This window comes from Peromyscus californicus, unplaced genomic scaffold, assembly GCF_007827085.1.
Source record: "Peromyscus californicus insignis strain IS unplaced genomic scaffold, ASM782708v3 Scaffold_23__1_contigs__length_62951481, whole genome shotgun sequence".
NCBI lineage: Eukaryota > Metazoa > Chordata > Mammalia > Rodentia > Cricetidae > Peromyscus > Peromyscus californicus.
The window spans coordinates 19,790,902-19,803,302 of record NW_026294534.1 but is presented as its reverse complement, the minus strand read 5'-3'; the positions used below and the strand labels follow the sequence as shown (position 1 = coordinate 19,803,302).

Sequence of the window (12,401 nt, the reverse complement as noted above, 5' to 3'; positions counted from 1 at the left end):
CGAGTGACATTGCCCACTCATGTGGATAATTCAGTTGGAATTCTTTTAAAAAGCTATATTTTAAAATAAGCTTACTAATGACCTCCATAAGGATCTTTCATACATCCTTTGTCTTGACTAACTCACCTCTGATCCCTTTTCTCCCCCACGCCCCACACCGATCTCAGCTTAATCCTTTAAGCAGTGGTATGCCCATCTCTTCTTTCACAGCCCATGTATTCTCCTATCCCCCCAGTTATGTTGTTCAGTTGAGTTGGGAGACAGTAGGCTTAACCTGGGCTTTCTCAACCCTTCCTTCGAGTTAACCCCCCCCCCACAACCCCTCGGTTTGCCCATACTCCAGCGCCTTTCATAACCGAAGACTTTCCGTCCTCAGAGTTCCACCCCCTCTCTGGTTTGCTTTTACCCACAATCTATTTGCCCCTTCTCTTCACCAAATGCCCCGTTCTGGCTTCCAGTTGTGCTCCACAAAAGCAAAGATTTGAAGCTATGATTTATAAATGGAAGAAAACAGAGTTTGTCTGTCTGTGCCTGAGTTACACCACTCAGTACAAGTCTTCTTTCTGGTTCACTTACCTGCAAATTTCCTTATTTTATTTTCTTTATAGTTGAGCAATATTCCATCATGTATCTGTACCATATTTTACACTTTAATTGGAATATAATTTTATATCACTTCCTCCCTTCTCTGTTCTCCCTCCAACCCTTACCATATCTCCACCTCACTCCCTGTCAAATTTATACACTCTTTTTCTTTGATTATTGTAATATAATATATATTATATATACATGTATATGTCTAAATACATAAATACAATCTGCTGAGTCTTCTTCATTCAGTGTGACATATATATATATATATATATATATATATATATATATATATGATTTCAGAGCTGACCACTTTGTATTAGATAACTAATCAGAGGGCTCATCTCTGGGAGAGGCTAAGTTTCCCTCACTAAGTATCACTAGTTGCCTGTAGTTCTTTGTCTAAGAGTGGAACCCCCTTCCATATTAGCCTATCTACTGGTATTACTACTGTTCAGGTCTTGTTTTGTGTAGCCATATTGTTGAGGTATCATGGGTATAGCTCCCTTGTCATTTCCAAGTGACACAATTCTCACAGCAGACATCCCGGTCCTTTGGCTTTTACGATCTTTACACACACATACACACACACACACACACACACACACACACACACACACACACACACACCCATTTCATGGTGTTCTCTAAGCCTTAAGTTCAGGAGTTGTTTGTAGGTATATCCATTGAGGATGAGCTCCCTCTAATCCACTGTGCATTGTGACCTATTGTGGTTTTCTGTAGTGCTCTCCATTTGCTGGAAAGAGAGGCTTCTTTGAGGAAGGCTGAGAGCTGCATGCATCTGCAGGTGTAAGGATAAGTTTTAAAATGCAGTTAGGAAGTGTTCCCGTCTAGTAGAATGGTGATCACAGACTCTCTTCTAAGACCTGTGACTTCACTAACCTAAGGGAGTTGGCTTCTAGTCCCAGGCATGATCCCCTCCTAGTGAGTGGGCCTCGTGTCCCGTTAGACTGCTATTGATTACTGCATTGGAGAAAATTCAGTTTTCACTTGCAAGCAGTTGTCAGCTGCAGATAGCTCCTGGGTTCGGGATGGGGGCTCGCGTCTACCTCCTCCTCCCAGCACTGGGAGGACCTGTGCGGGCCCTGTGCACGCTGCCACTGTCTCTGTGAGTTCGTGTGTATGTCAGTCCTGTTGTGTCAGGAAGACACTTTTTCCTTAGTGTCTTCTCTCCCCACTGGCCCTCACACTCCTGAGACCTGAGGGCAGGGACTTGATGAAGACATCCCACTTAGAACTGAGTGTTCCAAGGTCTCTCACTCTCAGCAAATTGTCCAGTTGTGGGTCTCTGTGTTGGTTCCCATCTCCTGGCAGTGGCTGAGCAAGACACTGGTAGAGCAGAATGTCGTTAGATGTCATTTTATTGCTATGTTCCTTTAGTAGAACATTAGTACTTGGTTTTCCTCTAGGCCCGTGGTCTATATAGTCACACAGGTTCTTGGCCACCTAAGCGGCATCAAGCATGGGATTTTCTTCTCGTGCAGTGGGTCTTGATTCCTATCAGGTGATGGTTGGTTACTCCCACAACTTTTATGCACCAGCATATCACACAAACAGGTCACCATTATAGACCGAAAAGTTGTAGCTACCTTAGTGCTTACCTTTCTCCTCTGGTAGAATGCAGAGCATCTCCCGGTACCATGAACACTTGTCAGTAGGGGGGAACGTTCTTGTTAGGCACCAGCTCAACTTCTCTATGTTCGTGAGTTGTCTAAGTGCTGCCTTCAGCAATAGGGGCTTACCATTAGTTTGTAGAGAGCAACCAGTAGCCTTGGCAATAGCCTGGATGGTTTGGGGGTTTCCATAGGATTCCTTTTGGCCAATAACTCAATGAAATATAACCCATTTCTGGCACTGGAGGTTTCACTTGGTAGAAGGAGCATAAGGTAGCTGGTCTGGTTGGAGCATTGTCTCTCTTATTTGATGACTCCATTTAGATTTCCTTCATTTTTACATATTTTAAGAAGCTTCTACTCTAGTACATTCCCATATGACCCCTCAAATGGCCCTTAGTGTTTGTTGGACATTTCTTTAAGTGTTTCTCAACCATTTGTGTTTCATCTTCTGAGAATTCTCTGTTTAGTTCTGTACCCCATTTTTTAATTGTGATGTTTATATTCTTGATATCCAGCTTTTTTAGTTCTTCACTTACTTTTTAGATAGTGGTCCTCTATTGGATGTGTAGTTAGTAAAAAAAAAATAATAATCTTTTCCCAGTCTGCAGCCTTCCACTTGGTGCAAATTATGGTATCCTTTTCCATATGGCAGCTTTTTCGTTTCATGAGGTCCCATTTATTAGTTGTTGATCTTAGTGCCTGTGCTGTGGGTTTTCTGTTCAGAAAATCTTTTCTTCTGCCAATGAATTCAAGACTATTCCCCACTTCTTCTCCCATCATATTCAGGGTATCTGGTTTTGCGTTAAATTTTTGATCCATTTGGAACTGAGTTTTGTACAGGGTGATAGGTATGGATCTGCCTGGATTCTTCAGCCATCCAGTTTGAGCAGCACTGTTTGTTGAAGATGCTGTCTTTTTTCTGGTGTGTATTTTTGGCTTCTTTGTCAAAAATCAGTTGTCTATAAGCATGTGAACTTATGACTGGTCTTCAGTTCAATACCGTTGATCAACATGTCTGTTTTTATGACCCTGACCCATTTTTTTATTTGGGTCATTTGTTGCTTGTTTTGTTGGTGGTGGTGGTGGTGGTGTTCGTTTGTTCATTTTCTTTTCTTTTTGTTTTAGGAGTTCTTTATATATTCTGAATATTAATCCTCTGTCAAATGTATATCTGGATAAGATCCTTACCCACTCTGTAGATTTCTTCATTTAATTTATGGTTTCCTTAGCTGTATGGATGCATTTAGTTTTTAATCACAGGAACAAAAAAGTAACCAATACCCAAGATACACTCCAGATGCATTCCAAAGCACAACAAATTCTTCCTATAACAAAGCAATATTGAGTGTTCCATCTGATAAATTCCCAGTATCTTAGGTACTCTTTGTATTGCTGGGATAAAATACCTGCTAAGCACAATGGGGCTGACCTTGTTGGCAGGGGTGTGGGTAAGAGTGGGAGAGCTGGCCCTATCCCCCTCATCAACCATGTAGTGTTCACCTCACCCCTCACCCCTGCCCTCCTCACCCCTCATCACCAGTGGCAGGCTGGAGAACTGACCCTGCCCCTTACTAACTGCAGCACTTAGGGAAAGGAGGCCCTGTACCCCACCTAGGCAGCACAGTAGAGCTGACCCTATTGGCTGGGGTGTGGGTGAGCCAGCCCTGAGGGCATGGGAGCAGGAGAACCAGCCCTGCCCCCTTGTTACTTGCTACATAGTGTGAGCTAGCTGCAGGGGCAGTGCTGGAGAGCCCACCCTGGTGAGGAGGATGAGGGAGAGCTGGTGGGATGACCAACCCAACAACCACCCAGGCACAGAACCAGGGCTATGAGTTGACCCACCCCAACATCCACCCCATCTATGATCTGCTGGAGCATGTGAAGGGGCCAGTCCAGCAGATCCAAAGCTGCAGGATCTCCATGACACAGGACAACAGGATATCCAAGAGGAGTCCCAATGAAGGCTCAGTATTGATAGTGAAGCAGAAACCAGAACCCTCGAACCAGACCAAAGACTCTTTGCAATGAACACTTGCAAGTAAAGATGTATGAACTATCATCAGGAGGTTAATTCTTACCTGTTCCTCCTCTCAGATGGCAGATAGAAAATGATGATCCGGAGCTTGCATGATATGCTGATTAGCATTTCCGTGTAACCAGGACCTGACAACATCCTGGTTGCTCCTATCTAATTCTCAGAAAAGAAAAGAAAAGAAAAGAAAAGAAAAGAAAAGAAAAGAAAAGAAAAAAAGATGTATGGACTAAAAGGATATACTGTGTGACTCACTGTGTCACACTACAGCCTCCACAACGAGATTTTCTTTTCTTTTAATTTTTATTTTATTTTATTTGTGAGGAGAGACGGGGGGTGGCAAGGGCAAATGACAGATATGAAGAGACAGGGAAAGGAATGGGATTGGGATGCATGATGTGAAATCCACAAAGAATCAATAAAAAGCTTTTAAAAATACCCTGCTAAAAGAAGCCCAAGCAAACAGGATTTATCTGCAACCTGCTCTGTCTGGTTTTTGCAGTTACTCCAGATTATGTCCTGACATCTGAAGATTTGGAGCTACGAGTCTCCAATGCAGAAGAGCATATTCAATGTTTGTCTTTCTGGGACTAATCCCCACTATTCTTAAACATGACATTTTTGTAGCAGACAAAAACTATAAGAAAACATGCCTTTCCATGTATTCTTCTTGATTCACTTTTAGGCATCTCATATGACCTGAGGTATTAACTATTAAATTTCCTTTCTCCTATATACCTCATACTAAGTTGAAACTTGCAACCCATTTTTATTTGAGATCCAAATCCTTTGGTTAAATTTCCTACAAGCTTTCTTGATGCCTTGCAGAATACAAATGGGGTTTGCAAGTGAGTTTTGGGGATGTGGCTATAAGGCTCCGGTAAACAAAGCAGCCTGACCTTTCCATTTTTGCAATTGGACCATTGTTATATAAACATGACTTTAAGCCTCAAGGCCTTGAAATGATCTGATTTAATGTTTAGCTAGAAAGCTACCATAATCCTGCCTTCTAGCTCCCTGGCATTTAAAATGCCTCTTCACACAAGAGATGTAGGCATGGTAGGCTATCCCACCAAGGTCAGGCAGTGTAAACTGGATTAGCTTAGTGGATCTCCTCCCCCAGGAAGCCAGGTCTTGTACAGTTGTTCAACTTGGTTCTCTTTGCCTTGATAGCCTCACTGTCTTAGAACGTATTGTTATCTCCGTAACTTGTTCCTAGATAAGAGATCAGTCTCAAACACCTACACCATTGCTGGAGAAATAAGTTTCAGAATGATGACCACTGCCTCTCAGATGTTTTCTTTTTACTGAACCGACAATCAGGGAGCCTGTATGGGTCTGACCTATGTGTTCTGCCCATATGTTACAGTTGTGTAGCTTGAGATTCCTATGGTACTGCTACCAGTGGGAACAGGGTAGTAGGCATGTCTCTGTCATGTTGTCAGCTGTCTCTGACACTTTTGCCTGCTTCGGGGACCCTTTTCCTCCTGTTGGGTTGCCTCATCCAGCCTTAATATGAGAGGATATGCCTAGGTTTACTATAACTTGATATTCCAGGTTTGGTTGATATCCCTGGGAGGCCTGCCCTTTTTTGAAGAGAAAGGAGGAGGAGTGAATCTGGGGGAGAGGGGACACAGGGAGGGGACTCGGTCAGGATGTAATATATGAGAGAAAAATAGTTAATTAAATAAAATAAGAAGATGGTCCTCCTTTCATTTGAGTCCTGCTGGGAAGTGGAATTTCTAAGCCCTAATTCTGAATTCTGAAGGTGACCTCATTAGTGAGTTGGGCATTGTAGGAAGCATGGAGTCTTTGTGTTCATAGGTAAGCACTAGGGGAACCTGGAATGTTAAACACACTGGGTTGTTCCTTGAAGGAAGGAATGTATAACTGTTAGGCACCCAGAAGGCTGGGAGTGGTCTTGTTTACTAGTCTGGTGACTTTTGTTCTATCTGTGTGGCCAGAAACTTTTCTAGCACTAGACCCCCAGGCCCTTATTGTAAATTTGTTGTTCTCCATCAATATTTATAACCTATCGTTACAGAATTTATTAAGTGTTTCCATGGAGTCACGTATGATCTGTATTTAGCTTACTGTGATCCTCAAAGACATTTATCAATCTTTGTTGCAAACACAGGACTGAGTCAATGTAGGGGAGAAAGGCAGACAGAAGACAGGCAGGCAGAGAGAGAGTGAGAGAGAGAGAGAGAGAGAGAGAGAGAGAGAGAGAGAGAGAGAGAGAGAGAGAATGCATGTATGTATGTGCACATTTGTACATTTCCAGGTTCCATCCATTTTGTTTTTGAGTGAGGGTCTTACTGGCCTTGGCCTGGACCTTGTTTATCGGCGAAACTGGCTGACTCTGTTCACCACTGGTTGTATCACAGGTTTGCTCTAGATGATGGATTTCCTGCTTTCCCCTATCTGGAAATGATTACTCTGACTTTGCTCATGAAGGACAGTTTTGCTGGGAATAGAACTCTAGGTGGGTGGGTTCTCTTTCTGCTTTTGTCTTTTCAAGGCACTGCACCATTTTCTTCCTTCTGTCTCTTACCTACCTAGCCATCTGCACCTCATTCCTACTCCTCTCCAGCTGTCATGGGATAGAGGGTATAGCTTTGGCCTTGGGAAGGTAGTCATGCTCATCAATGGGCAGAGAAACCTGGGGCACTGACAGACTCTTGGGAAAAGGCCACATTATGCACTACATTGGGATTAGACCTGGTGCAGTTAGGACCCTATGATTAAAATTCTCTTTAATTGTATGCACAGTCTAGTGAGGCCTAAACATCAAATCCCTGTGCATTATTAGGTTTATCTTCCTCCCCCTCAAAAAAGAGAGGACCAGTGAGGCACTGTGATACCTTCCAGAAAGGCAAGTTGAGAGAGCTCTGGAATTGAGCTTTGATTTGACTGTGGATGGACAGTGGATGCTTTTTGTCATATAGAGTCTTTATTGCTTATTAAATCTTTTTGTGTCTTAGCAAAGTCTCAATTTTGTGAATGTTCAGTGGGTGCTTGTTGTCACTTGTCACTACACCAAGAACACCATACAATTTAGCCCAGTGCTTCCTGGGCTATTTCATAGGAAACACAGAACCCACAGAGAAACTTCATCTCTCTCTCAGTTTTGTTTAGGATATACAAATTTGCAGAGACACATCTGTCCCAGAAATGTCCAAGTCTATAATATCACAAAGCCATGCTGGGAGTGAGCCACGTGCAATCCTTCCTCCACTTCTCTGGAAAAGGATTCTCCTCAAGTGGACAGAGCTGGCCATGGGCATCAGGAAGAGCCACAGAGTTTTAAAAATACAGTAGCCTGAGTCAGACCCCAGATCTGCAGGAGCAGCATGTCTGAGGACAGGACTCTAAACTCAATCGCCACCTTCCTCGGAAGAAACAGAGGAGAAAGGGGCAGGGGCACAGACAAAGCCCTGTAGCTACAGATGCAGAGATCTGAATTGGGAAGCTGTAAGCCAAGGCACACCTGGGGTCATCAAGAGCTGGAAGAGACTAGGGATAGTTCTCTGTAGCAGCCTACAGGAGAGCCTAGGTTTGCAACACCTGCATTTTGTTTGTGCTTTTATCCTCAGAGCTGTGATAGAACAGCATTCTGTGGTGTTAGCCCAACCAATTTGCAGTGATTTATTGTAGTGCCCTAGGAAGTCAACAGGACTTGGTATTGCCTTCTCATTTCCAATCACAAAGCTGGGGCTCCTGTCTTGGAATACATTTTATTTCACCAAGTTCTGGGTTCCAGAGCAGTGGTTACCAGAGCTGAAATTGTTTCTGCATTAAGAGATTTACAGTTGGAGCACATTTCTTTCTATGTTGAAGACCCCAGATAATTGTTCTATAAAGTACAAAGTCAAGAGGCTGGAAGAGAGGTCTAGAATTCCCAGGATCATGTTTTGGGAATCATTTTTACCAGGGTATGTCCTTTACTGGATGTTGCTGAGTGGGGCCATGGCAGGGCTAACAAACATGCCCAAAGCTGGTGTGGTTCAGTGGGAGAGTGCTCCCTAGGCTTCCATCCCCAGCTGTGCAAGGAGAAAACCACAGACTCTGCTGTGCTTGTACCCACTGCTCTCTCAGAGTTAGGAGTCTGCCTGTCTTGGACCAGACACACCTAAGGGGGTTTCTTGCCTGGCATTGGGTGTAGGATCCAGCTCCATTTTCTCATCAGTCCTGACTTCCCCAGCTCTGTGCACAGGAGAGGATCCAAGGGGAAGGGAAATGGAAGTGGTGCTGACCATGACCCAGTTCAGAAAGGACACTAAAGCGCATTCCATTCATTAAGTATTCATGGGTCTAAAAGCCTTTCCAGGGGCTTGCAAGTATTTGCCTAGATCCGGATGGATCCAGGTTGGAATTCTAGCTCAGCCACTTACCAGTTATGATGGAGTTTTAGGAATATTATTTGACCTCCTGGATTGTCACTGTCCTCACTTCCAAAATGCAGTCTTTCCTCACAGTGTGGCTGGGGCATTAACAGAAAGGCCTACTTCAGTGGCTGGCACAGGGGAAGTCCTCAGAGGTGCTGAAGATTGTCACCAATGTTTACCTTTCTTGTCAATGCAGTTACTACATTCTGTTCCAGTCTTTTTCCTCAAGCTCTCCCTTTGTCTTAAGATTTAGTGGATAAAGGATAGTAGGATAGGGGCAATTTGAGCTACTGCTATGATTAGCAATTTAAGGTTTCTTCTATTCCCCAAATTAGCATATGTTTGGATACTAGAACTGTCAATGCTCTTTTTCCTGCATGTGGTGGAAATGCTGGGCATGGTAGACGTGAACTACTACTGAGGAACAGCGAACACCAGAAGTTCTAACAGGGGTAGGTATTTTAAACAGCACATGGGATCGTTACATTATTGATAGTGTTATGCTGTGGTGGATCATAAATAATACATGCATATCAGCCTCTGGTGTACAAATCTTTATAGACAAGTTTTTTTTTCTTATTTTGAGTTTAAAGAGAACTCACAGTTGGCCATAAGTCCACCGAATGTTCATTCATACAGTTTAAACCTGTTTAAAATAGAAAAGGAAAAGAAAAAAAAAAACTTCAGCAAAGCACATACCGGATTAATATAACCATGCCAAAATATATCCCTTATTTTTGGGGAGGAATGATGCAGTGCATTTTGGAAGCAGGAAAAAGTCTTAAAACACTTTTTACAACAGAAATGTCCTCTTAACAAATGTTACTTTCCAACCGAGGATAATCTTCTAATTAAACTTAGCTTTTATGATACAAACAAGAAACTCACAAAACAATTATTCTCTGAAGCACTTACTTTCCAATTTTCTACCATATTAGCTCTAAGTATGTATTCTATTCTATACTTTTTTCTCTTTCTTTGCCTCACTTGGGATAGAACCCAGGGTCTCCCACTCACTAGCATGCACTTTAACTCTGGCTACATCCCCAGCCCTTGTCCTGAACTCTCTGGGTATGCCTAGCTTCAACTACAAGATGCCCCTTTCCTCAGCCTCCTGAGTGCTGAGGTTGCAAGTGTGCATCACAATTGCCAGCAAAGAATGTTTTATCTGTTTATTTTATTTGCTTTTTATTTAGGGAGGCAGGGATTCATTTACACTCATCCGAGGCTTGACTAGAGTTCATTGTGTAGCTAAGGATGACCTTGAACTTCTGACACTCCTGCTTCCACCACCAGAGTTCTGGGATTAGAGGTAAACTCTACCTCTCCCAGTGTAGACAGTACTGCAGATGGTGTTGAGGGCCTGGTGCGTGCTGGGCAAGTACTCTACCAGCTCAACAGCATCCTTGGCTGTCAGAATGCCTTAGTTTTCATAGAAACGATGTAATGAGACTGAGGACGATGACTAGAGCAATGTATGAAACCAGCTGTGGCTTCTCTGCTCCCAGCCTTGGCATTGCGTGGTTCTGTGACTCCCAGGGAATCATGCACCTGACTCTGTTTTCTTTTCACCTGAGTGTGAAGAAGAGGATTAATGACGAACCCAAGTTCCTTGCTCCCCACTTGAAAGGTCAGTGACCCAAGGACAAGTGGCTGGAATGAAGAAAAGCATTTGGTAAGCCAGTAAACCATACATTGTTTTGAAAGCATTGAGGGGGGAACAAGGATGGGGACTGGAGAGATGGCTCAGAGGTTAGAGCACTGGCCGCTCTTCCAGAGGTCCTGAGTTCAAGTCCCAGCAGCCACGTGGTGGCTCGCAACCATCTATGATGGGATCTAATGCCCTTTTCTGGTGTGCCGATGTACATGTAGACAGAACACTCATATACATAAAATATATAAATAAATCTTTTAAAAAAGAAGAAGGAACAAAGGAAGGTAGGACGAGAAGGAGGTAAAGAAGGGAAGGGAAGCCTAGTTGTTCATTGTTAGCAAGCCTCTTCTGCCCAGAGCTGTGCCACTGTCCTTCTGACTGTGTCGACAACATGGCTGAACAAGAGCTGATTCCTACAATATAACTATGAGCTACTATCCTGCAATAGCAGGGGAAATTTGTAATTCCTTTTAAGAATTATTTTATTAGTCCTCTTTCTCTTTCTCTCTCTCTCTCTCTCTTCTCTCTCCCTCTCTCTCCCCACCCAGGGTGTGTGTGTGTGTGTGTGTGTGTGTGTGTGTGTGTGTGTGTGTGTGTGATGTATGTACAGATAACCACTGATCCTTGGAGTTGGAGCTACCTGCTGACCTTGTTGAACTCTCTGAAAAGCAGCCGACACGATTAGCTGAGAGCCATCTGTCAAGCTCAACTCCTTTGTTTTTTTTAATTAAGATGTTATTGATGGTACTGATAAAGATGAAGGTGATGCTACAAGACAGAGGCTGTTACCAATAGTTGCAATCTTGCCTGAGGTTACAGAAGCAATGCTGTGCCGTGCATTGTAGGGAAGCTTCTCAGAGAGGGGTCAACACACAAACCCTTAGGGAGTGCTTTTCTGCTGCACAGGCTAGTAGATATTCTGGAATATAGAACTTAAGGAGCGAGGTTACTAATTGGAAGGTATTATGTATGACTCAAGTCTCCCTTTTTCTCAGGAATAGATAAATCTGTAGTTAGTTGTCAGGAAAAGGATGTCTTTCCTTGGAGGTCTAGGAGGAGACAGAAGTGAGGAACTCTCCCCCAAGGACAAGGGGAAATCACTGAAAAGCCACCGTCACCAGACAAGATATTCAAATGCATCTTTTCATGAGGCATAGTCACCATTAGGTTGCTTCCCTAAGAGTCTCCCACAGCAGCAAAGTTGCGGTACACCCACAGCTCAATGCTCAGCCATGTGACCTCCACAATTAAAGCAATTAGCATCAACTAAGGGCACATAGAGCCAGGGGTTTTCAGAGATTTCCTCAGTAGAGGGCACAGTTCCCAGGGTTCTCATCGGCTCTCTGCAGCTTCAGCTAAGACCTGCTGCTTCTTCCTATTTCTTTTCAGGACTTGCTGTGTAACTCAGGACTCGCCTGCCTCAGACTCTGCTGTGCCTGTCCCAGAACGTCATATGTTGAAAGGGTTAAGAATCAATGAGAGAGAGAAGAAGAGAAGGGAAGTAGAAAGGGAAGAAGCAAAGGTGTTGCACCGTTCACCAGCCTTCCGGCTGTTGCTCCATCCTCCCTTCGTGCTGTGGACCCTGCTAAGTCATGGAGACAGCACTCTAAGCTTCAGGTGGTTCAACAACACGGCAGGGCAAGAGCTGGTTCCTTGAATATAAACATGAGAAAGTCCTCCAGACATCAGGACAAAATCTAAGTCTATCTCGAATTCATTTTCTGAACTGAAATTTGTAACCAGGTTTACTGTCCCAAATGTTTTGTTTTTTGTTTGTTTACTTGTTTTGTTTTGTTTTGTTTTTTTACTCCCCCCCCCAACATAATATTTTTATTATTTATTTGGGTGTTTTGTACAATAAACCCCGATCACACTTGCTTTACATTCCTCCCAGGTCCACCTTCCCTTCCTTGTGGCACCCCCCCCCAAAAAAAAAAAAAAAAAAAAAAAAAGAAATAGTCCAGACAGGAAGCTATTGAAGGAAGCCCTTAAATTGTTTTTAACCTGTAGACTGGCCATTTTCCTACGGACTTTGAAGAGCATCCACTTGTATGTAACTTGAATGTGAATCTCCAGCATTTCCTGATGGTATCAGCATA

General features: G+C 43.4%; 1 long non-coding RNA gene and 1 other non-coding gene across 2 annotated transcripts; both read left to right on the top strand.

Moving 5' to 3' along the window:
• Positions 1-4,284: 4,284 nt before the first annotated feature.
• On the top strand, positions 4,285-4,421 carry LOC128119524 (U8 small nucleolar RNA). Its single transcript, XR_008221554.1, has one exon. It is a non-coding gene; the product is annotated as a U8 small nucleolar RNA (small nucleolar RNA).
• Positions 4,422-9,018: 4,597 nt separating this feature from the next.
• LOC128119435 (uncharacterized) lies at positions 9,019-12,122 on the top strand. The gene is made up of 3 exons (XR_008221535.1): positions 9,019-9,100; positions 10,226-10,323; positions 11,692-12,122. It is a non-coding gene; the product is annotated as an uncharacterized LOC128119435 (long non-coding RNA).
• Positions 12,123-12,401: the final 279 nt, after the last annotated feature.